Source organism: Bos indicus, chromosome 1 (genome assembly GCF_029378745.1).
Source record: "Bos indicus isolate NIAB-ARS_2022 breed Sahiwal x Tharparkar chromosome 1, NIAB-ARS_B.indTharparkar_mat_pri_1.0, whole genome shotgun sequence".
NCBI classification, from domain to species: domain Eukaryota; kingdom Metazoa; phylum Chordata; class Mammalia; order Artiodactyla; family Bovidae; genus Bos; species Bos indicus.
The window spans coordinates 157783390-157793238 of NC_091760.1; the positions used below are offsets into that span (position 1 = coordinate 157783390).

The 9849-nt window shown below is 46.7% G+C and overlaps 1 pseudogene; it reads right to left on the reverse strand.

Moving 5' to 3' along the window:
* Window positions 1-8980: 8980 nt before the first annotated feature.
* On the reverse strand, window positions 8981-9412 carry LOC139182777 (RING finger protein 11 pseudogene; annotated as a pseudogene).
* Between the last annotated feature and the right edge of the window lie 437 nt (window positions 9413-9849).

Sequence of the window (9849 nt, forward strand, 5' to 3'; positions counted from 1 at the left end):
CAGGCTTACTGAGAACCAGGGTGAGGCTGTAGTGAGAATCAGTGAGGCCATAGAGAGGACCAGAGTCAGTCCACAGTGATGAGAGTCTGGCCCTAGTGAGGACAAGGGTCAGTCCATGGTGACGTTGACAGTCAGGCCCTGTTGAGGGCCAGAGTCAGTCCATGGTGATGACAATGGTCAGGCCCCAGTGAGGACCAGAGTCAGGGCCCAGTGAGGAGAGGACTCAAGGCACAGAGAGGACCAGAGTAAGCATCCAGAGAAGACGAGTGTCAGGATGTGGAGAAGACAAGTGTTTGGCCCTAGTGAGGATGAGAGTCAGGTCTTAGTGAGGAGCTGTGTCAGGTCATATAAAGACAATGGTCAGGCTGTAGTGAGGACCTGTATCAGGGCCCAGTGAGGACTAGAGGAGTCAGACCCTAGTGAGGAAAAATAATAGCTGTGGATGTATCTGGTGATGGAAGTAAAATCCAATGCTGTAAAGAACAGTATTGCCCAGGAACCTGGAATGATAAGTCCCTGAATCAAGGTAAATTGGAAGTGGTTAAACAGGAGATGCCAAGAGTGAACATCGACACTTTAGGAATCAGCGGACTAAGATAGACTGGAATGGGTGAATTGAACTCAGATGACCATTGTATCTACTACTGTGGGCAAGACTCCCTTAGAAGAAATGGAGTAGCCCTCAGTCAACAAGAGTCTGAAATGCAGTACTTGGGTGCAATCTCAAAAACAACGTAATGATCTCTGTTCGTTTCCAGGGCAAATTGTTCAATAAGACTATTACTGCTGATGAATGATGTAGGAACACCTTCATGTGAGATAAAAATGAGGAAAATATGGAGGTGTATATGCTTGCTAGCTCACAGCGATCAGAAGCTTCAGTTTGCTCCATGGTTCTAAATCATCATTGCAAATCCAAGTCAAACCTCTGCAGGGGTCATTCTGACCAGTCTTGACTCCCTCCTGCACTGGGGTCTCCAGTGGTATCACGCCCTCATCTCTTTTATCTTGTTTTTTTTTTGTAGATTCTCTTAGCAACCAAATGTCACCAGAATCTATTACATAGAATTATTTCAATGACTTATTCAATATTCAGTGACTTAAGTGGGAACAACAGCACCCACCTGCAAATTTACCTCTTAAAATCCACTGCATCAGAGATTTCCCTACTTATCCAGTGGTTAAGAACCCGCCTGCCAATGCAGGAAACATGGGTTTGATCCCTGGTCTGGGAACTAAGATCCCACATACCTCGGGGCAACTAAATCCATGAGCCAGCATCAACAAGAGAAGCCACCACACTGAGAAGCTTGTGCACCAGAAGAAGGGAGTAGCCCCCGCTTGCCACAGCTAGAGAGAGCCCTTCAGCTGCAACAAAGACGCAGCTCAGCGAAAAAGAAAAGAAAAAATCCCCTGCACAAAAATGTAACATGGGTGTGAGTTATGATGCTACAACCATGAGTTGTTTAGTCCCTAAGTCGTGTCTGACTCTTTGCGACCCCATGGACTGCAGCACGCCAGGTCTCCCTGTCCATCACCAACTCCTGGAGTTTGCTCAGACTCATGTCCATTGAGTCAGTGATGCCATCCAACTGAGAGAGTCATTTCCTAGGCAGGTTGATAGGGAGTCTAGGGGTCCCCAAAGAGAGAGGGGTCTGGAATTCTCAAGGAGGAAAAAAGGACAAACTTTTTTTCTTTCTCCACATTCCTTAGGATTATATACCAATAATGTATCCTGCCTAAGGACAGTCTTTGGATTCAACCTTCTGTTATTTTAAAAAGTTAATTATGGGAGTATACCTGGTCTTTACAAGGATGTATCTTGCCTGAGGACAGTGTTATCTTAAAATGTAAATTATGGGAGTAGGTCGGAGGAGGTCTTTACAACCTCCAGACATTCTTTGGATTATATAACCTCATTATTAACACTAGCAAGCGGGTACTCTTTCTGCCCCCTTCTGATGCCTATGTCAGAAGCTTTCTCTATCTCCTTTATACTTTAATAAAACTTTACTACACAAAAGCTCTGAGCGATCAAGCCTTGTCTCTGGCCCCGGATTGAATTCTTCTCCTCCGGGGGCCAAGAATCCCGGTGTATTCGCGTGATTCAACAACAACCTTTCATCTTGGGGGCTCGTCCGGGATCCTTCAGGACAAGGTAAGGATGCTTGGAGCTTGAGTTCTTTGTTCTCTTGGCGAACACGTTTTCTGCTGTGCTTTACTAACTCTACCGTGTGCTTGTGTGAATGAATGGCATGCCCTGCGTGAAACAAGTAAGGAGCTCTGCTCTGCGGTTCCACGGTGATCTCATAGGGCTTATGGCAGAAACCTGTCGGGGCGCTATACCGACCTGCCAATGCCAAGAGGCACCCAATGTCTCCTTCGGGAACCGACCAGAAATGGGCAAAGCGTGTGGACCGAACTCTCCTTTCTCGGTCAAACTTTCCGGTCTCTTTGACCATTTCATAACTCCTTGGGAATTAGAAGTACTAACCTAATCTATCGGATCATAGACTTTCAAGGGACTTGTGATCTATACTGTTACTGTGTACTGTGGCTTAGGTCCCAAACTTGGATTGGTAGTCAAGAAAGTGTCTAGCCTCGCTAGGAATCGAAAGTTCGGAAGCTAGATGGAGCTCTAGCTCCCAGAACATCTCTGAGGTTAAAGGTTACTCAGATTGGGACTGTGATGGGTTTTTTTCCTTTGGTAATGCCGGCTCTTAGTGGATCAGAGGAGGCTGTTATACTGGTGTGGTGATGCTTGGAAAGAACATCTCAGTTTTATGTTCGCGTCGGTCTTATTGTGGTCAGGAAATACTCAGGGTTGTGCACAGGCACTCAGGTGACGAATGTTTCCCACAATGGTCTTAGCTTGGGAGGCATTCCGGAAGGTTACTCTGATTCACCCCGGGTGACATCAGAGGCAAGCAAGGTTAAGGGTGAAGAGCTGGACGTCAAGTAGGGATGCTATCAAGTCTACCCCTGGTACATCCCCACCCCGTCTCGGTGGTAGAACCGGGAGGGACGAGTACGGCGCCTGTGTCGGTAAGGGACAGACTAAGTCCAACCAGGAAGGAAAAGCTTTTGGTGTAACGTCTGTCTACACCCCCATCTAGAGCAGGGAGGGACGCCTCCGGTAGAAAAAATGGCGCTGGTCGCTTTTTTTTCTCTCTTACAGATGGGAGCTAACAATTCCAGCCTCACTCCTTTGAACTGTATCCTGAAAAACTGGGATAGATTTGATCCCCAGGGCTTAAAGAAGACACACCTGGTCTTCCTATGTGATACTGCATGGCCACGGTATCCATTGGAGGATGGCGAACGGTGGCCAGTTGGAGGGTCTCTTAAGTATAATACTGTTCTACAATTAGACCGGTTCTGTAAGGAACAAGGGAAATGGGTAGAAGTAGCATATGTGTTGCCCATTTTCTCTCTGCAAAATATGCCAGACTTATGTCCTGAGGGTATAGATTTGGGCGTGAAATCTTCAGCTCCCTCCTATCCTCTTACTTTGCCCCCGTACCTGGGACTCCAAACTGGGATTCAAACTGCCCACATGGAGGTCCAAACAACTCCTGTCTCAGTACAAGGGGTAAGAGATCGAAGTAAGAGATGAGATGGAGGACAGGAGACAAAGAGAAGAGGAGAAACAGGTTTCTCCAATCTATCCCTGGGATCATATGCGCAGAGCAGCCAGAGAGACTGAGGAACAGCCACACAAGCTGTTGCCTCTTTATGAAACACCCACCGGGAGAAATAGTCTGTGAGAGTTAATAAGCCTTTTTCTTATCAAGAAATACAAAGAATCAAGGAGGATCTGGGAGACTATTTAGAGGACCCAGAAAAATATATTAGAGCTTTTAAAGGTGTTACTCTGCTTTATGACCTCACTTGGAAGGATGTGATGTATATCTTGGGACAAACGCTGACTCCTGAGTCAAAGACTTGAGTTTGGGGAAAAGCGGTTGCTTATGGAGATGAGTGGCTTGGTAATGAATCAGTAGGGAAGAGGGAGAATGAGATAGCGGCCCTCCCCACTGGGAATCAGGCGGTCCCAACTATAGAACCAGACTGGGACTACAACACAGCTAAAGGAAGATGGGATCAGAGTCATTTTGTTAGATGTATTCTTGAGGGACTTAGGCAGGCGCGTTCTAAGCCTTTAAACTATGGCAAATTGGCAGACATAGAACAGGAGGAGAAAGAAGCTCCTGGTAAATTCCTAGATAGACTGAGAGAAGGCCTTCGCAGATTCACTGAGATTGATCCCGAAAGTGAAGAGGGAAAAGTGATCTTAAAAGATAGATTTCTCACTCAGTCGGCTCCAGATATCCGCCGTAAGCTATTAAAACAGGCGTATGGACCAAATCAGTCTTTAGATACTCTGTTACAACTGGCTCAGACAGTCTATTATGGTAGGGAATATGAGGAAAAGAAAGAAAGGCAAAAAAAGACAAAGGAAAAGGCGGAAGCCTTCGCCATGGCTGTGAAAAACGTTCTTAAACAGCCTGAGAAAAATGCCCAGAGGGGCCCAGGTGAAAAGGGATGGGCTTGCTACTACTGTGGAAAGGAGGGGCACCTCAAGCGTGATTGCCCTCAGGCATCTAAGCCGCCCCCGGCTCCATGTCCAGTCTGCAAAGGACCACACTGGAAGAGAGACTGTCCCCAGAGGCCTAGGTCTCCGGGGTCGGACTCTCAAGACAATCAGGACTGAAGGTGCCCAGGGGTCCCCACAGAAGCTCCCGTCCTAATTACACCTGAGGAACCCCGGGTATTAATAGTTGTGGGGGGCCAATCCGTCGATTTCCTTTTAGATACTGGGGCAACTTATTCTGTGCTTACTGAAGCCCCTGGCCCACTTTCTTCCCGATCCGCTTCCGTAATGGGACTGTCTGGACGAGCCAAAAGGTATTATTTCAGTTATTCTTTATCTTGCAACTGGGATTCTGTGCTGTTTTCACACGAGTTTCTGATTGTGCCAGAATCTCCCTCACCCCTTTTGGGAAGGGATATACTGAGCAAGGTCCATGCCTCTGTTTTCATGAATGTGGAACCCTCCCTTTCTCTCCCTTTAGTTGAACAAAATGTAAATCCTAGAGTATGGGCTGATGGAAAATCTGTGGGTCGAGCACAAAATGCTATTCCTGTAGTTGTTAAGCTCAAAGACCCACACGTATTTCCACATAAGAAGCAGTATCCACTGAAACCTGAAGTTAAGAAAGGATTAAAACCCATCATCGAAAATTTAAAGGAACAGGGACTATTAATTCCCTGTAACAGTCCTTGCAACACTCCTATTTTGGGTATAAAGAAATCAAATGGTAAATGGAGACTAGTTCAAGATTTACGAATAATAAATGAGGCTGTAGTTCCTTTACACCCCGTGGTGCCTAATCCTTATACTCTATTGTCTGAAATTCCTGAACGGGCCAAATATTTCTCAGTAATTGATTTAGAGGATGCCTTCTATTCAGTGCCTTTGGCGGAAGAAAGTCAATTCCTATTTGCCTTTGAAGACCCTACGCAGCCAGCTTCTCAGTTAACCTGGACAGTTTTGCCCCAGGGATTTCGTGACAGTCCTCACTTACTCGAACAAAGTTTGTCACGGGATCTACAAAATTTCAATAGCTCTGAAGCAGTGGTGTTACAATATGTAGATGATATTTTGCTCTGTGCTGAGACAGAGGAAGCTTGTTCGCGAGCCTCAGAAGATTTCTTTTCTGGCAGGCTGTGGTTACAAGGCATCAAGAGAAAAGGCTCAGCTTTGTCAACAATCGGTTAGATATCTGGGCCTAATCGTATCAGAAGGGACTAGGGCCATAGGCCCTGAGAGAATTAAACTATACTAAATCACCCCCTACCTATGACTTTAAGACAATTGAGAGGATTTTTGGGAATCACAGGTTACTGTCGCATTTGGATTCCGGGTTATGGGGAACTTGCCCGGCCTTTATATAAACTTATAGCTGAAACTCAGCAGGCCCAAACCGACAAACTGGTTTGGTCTCCAGAAACTCAAAAGGCTTTTAAGGTTCTTCAGACTGCTCTCCTGCAAGCTCCAGCTCTGAGCTTGCCCACAGGGTCAGAATTTAATTTGTTTGTCACTGAAAGAAAAGGTGTGGCATTGGGAGTTTTGACACAACCCCGAGGGTCTCACCAACAACCTATTGCTTATCTAAGCAGAGAATTAGATGTAGTTGCATGTGGGTGGCCCCACTGCCTAAGAGTAATTGGGGCAACGGCTTTATTAGCACCTGAAGCTTTAAAAATAATTAATGGACGAAACCTTACTGTACTGACTTCTCATGATGTGAGTGGAATCTTAAATTCTAAGGTTAATATTTGGATGACAGACAGTAGGCTTCTTAAGTATCAGTCATTGTTGTTAGAAGGACCAGTAACTAAACTTAAAGTTTGTGGAAATTTAAATCCTGCCACTATCCTTCCTGAGAAGGAAAATGAAACACCTGATCACGATTGTTCTCAATTCCTAACTTTAAACTATGCAGCTCGGGAGGATCTAAAGGATACCCCATTAGACAATCCTGACATGGAAATATTTACAGATGGCAGTTCTTTTGTTCGGGATGGAAAGCGTAAAACGGGTTATGCCGTGGTGACTGCTGAACAGGTTTTGGAAGCAAAATCTCTCCCCCAGGGAACCAGTGCTCAGTTAGCGGAGCTTGTGGCCCTGACCCGAGCTCTAGAGTTAAACAAAGGGCAGCGGATGGGCCTGATAACTTATGTGAGCTTACTTCTGCTGACTCCAAATATCCTGAGTCTGCCATTGGATCCTCAAGACAATGTCTTCTTGTCCTGGGCTCACTCCTATGCTGCATTCCACAATCGGTCTAACTGCTGGGTCTGCGGAGCGCTCCCCTCTTCGTCAGTGGAAGGCTTCCCGTGGTGGACATCCCCACTTCAAGAAAAAGACTTTCTCCAAGTCTGTGAATACCTTCGACAACAATCACATGCGATGCCTCTTCTTCATCTGATGACATCTACCAACCCTAAAATGGACTGGTGCAACACTTTGTACTCTAACTATGGACATAATGTGACTTTTAATTTTGATTCTGGTTGTTTTGTTCTTGCTGTTTGCTCCCTGCATCTGTAATTGTATAACTGGATTTGTTTCTAGCCGCATGAAAGATTTTAAGTTACAAATGGTTGCTCAAACTCCTGCTACTGCTGTAGCTTCCTCCAGCTACTATTTGGGGCCCCTGGATCAGATATCCTCAATATGAGGATTAGGAGAATATGTTGCGTCACCAATTTAGGGACAGCGCCCCTTATCAGCTTGGAAGCAGTTACGGAACGAGAACGACGCCCCTTTTCCCTAGGCAACATAATTCTCCTAAAAGAAAAGGGGGGAATGAGAGAGTCATTTCCTAGGCAGGTTGATAGGGAGTCTAGGGGTCCCCAAAGAGAGAGGGGTCTGGAATTCTCAAGGAGGAAAAAAGGACAAACTTTTTTTCTTTCTCCACATTCCTTAGGATTATATACCAATAATGTATCCTGCCTAAGGACAGTCTTTGGATTCAACCTTCTGTTATTTTAAAAAGTTAATTATGGGAGTGTACCTGGTCTTTACAAGGATGTATCTTGCCTGAGGACAGTGTTATCTTAAAATGTAAATTATGGGAGTAGGTCGGAGGAGGTCTTTACAACCTCCAGACATTCTTTGGATTATATAACCTCATTATTAACACTAGCAAGCGGGTACTCTTTCTGCCCCCTTCTGATGCCTATGTCAGAAGCTTTCTCTATCTCCTTTATACTTTAATAAAACTTTACTACACAAAAGCTCTGAGCGATCAAGCCTTGTCTCTGGCCCCGGATTGAATTCTTCTCCTCCGGGGGCCAAGAATCCCGGTGTATTCGCGTGATTCAACAACAACCTTTCACAACCATCTCATCCTCTGTCACCCCCTTCTCCTCTTGCTCTCAATCTTTCCCAGCATCAGGGTCTTCTCCAATGAATTAGCTCTTCACAACCATAAGAGATAAAGACAAATAAAAAGTAGAAAATTTTGAAAGTTCAAACTTTAAGTATTTGCTTTGGTAGGAAAATGTAAATTGATAAGGCTTGTAAAGTGGAACTGGAGTGAAGCTGGCTGACTTCCAGTTTAATGGAGAACTATCTTCCCTTGGGCTTCCCTGGTGGCTCAGATGGTAAAGCGTCTGCCTGCAATGTGAGAGACCCGGGTTTGATTTCTGGGTCAGGAAGATCCCCTGGAGAAGGAACCGGCAATGCACTCTTGCCTGGAAAATCCCATGGACGGAGGAACCTGATAGGCTACAGTCCATGGGGTCACAAAGAGTTGGACACGACTGAGCGACTTCACTTTCACTTTCAAACACAGCTAAAGTGCCTGGACACGCCCTGATTACACAGATAATAAACCTGCTCAGGACTGTTCTTCCCTGGAACACTTTGTTCACCTGGTTTGGATTTATAAGAGGAAAGGGTTAAGGGTCTCAAAATGATGGAGAACAAACGGATAAGACCATTTAGAAGGCTCAATTGAGAATAACATTCTTCAGGTATTCACTCATACATACTTTGATTTTATTTTAGTTCAGTTGTATAAATTGTAACTTTTCATAAAACTGTGGCCTAAATGCCAGCAACTTTTAAGTTGGATGGGGGAGAAGAATCTGATTTCATTTAGGAAGAGTAACCACTATCTTTCCCTGACGTTCAACAGATGCAATGCAACACGTAGAGCTGCTGAAACAGGGTGCACAGTTCTAGCAAGAGGACAATGCTAAGACGTCATTATACCTCTCAGCACTTGGTCAAGGTTCACCCGCTATTTCTCCCTATCTTTCTAAAACATTAGAAACGGTTCCCGGACATCTGCCACATTCCAGGAACTTTTAATAAACCTTTGTGCACGATTTAAATTCCTAATCCCTGGCTATCTGGGCACAGTACGGAACATGGAAATCAGTAAAAATGATGGGTCCCTTGCAATCACACCAGGGGTCTGGGCTCAAGAGCGTCCTCAAACAAAGGCTGCGCGGCGTCCGCGGGCCCCCGGCAGAGCGGGCAGGTGAAGGACCGGGTCAGCCACTGGTTGATGCAGTCCAGGTGATACACATGCTTGCAGGGCAGAGGCCGGATGAGGTCCCCGGGCACCAAGTCCATCAGACAGACCGCGCACTCGGTGGTCTTCGTCTCGCATCCATCCCTTCCGTACACGTCTCGAGGTGGGCTCTGAATGAGGCGGATCCTTCGACGGAAGGTCAGCGGCGCTCCCGGCGGGGCTGCCCCCGCCCCGCGCCGCTCCGGACCCCGCGGTCCCCCCGCCCCCGGGCCGTCTCCGCCTCTGCGCTCGCGGAGGGGGGCCGGAAACCGAGCGACCGGCCGGTCGTCCCCGGTGCTGGAGCCGATGCAGTTCCCCATCTTTCAGGCCTGGGGGTGAGGTCCCTGTCCGCTGCTGACAGCCGGCTCTGCAGGACACCTCCTGGTTCCCAGGTCTGGAGAAGAAGGACTCAAGTTACTTCAGTTTCTCCTACCTGTGTCTCTAAACTGACAGGGAAAGAACTGTCGTCTGGACTCTAGCTAGACTGAAGAGCTATCAGCTCCATTCTGTTATTGTTTTAGTGGCTCAGTCTTCCAACTCCTTGCAACCCCATGAACTTTAGCCCCCAGGCTCCTCTGTCCTCCCGGCAAGAATACTGGAGTGGGTCGCCATGCCCTCTTCCAGGGGATCTTCCCCACCCAGGGATCAAACCAGGTTTCCCGCATTGCAGGCAGATTCTTTACCATCTGAGCCATCAGGAAAGTCCATGAATACTGGAGTAGGTAGCCTATCCCTTTTCCAGGGGATCTTCCCAACC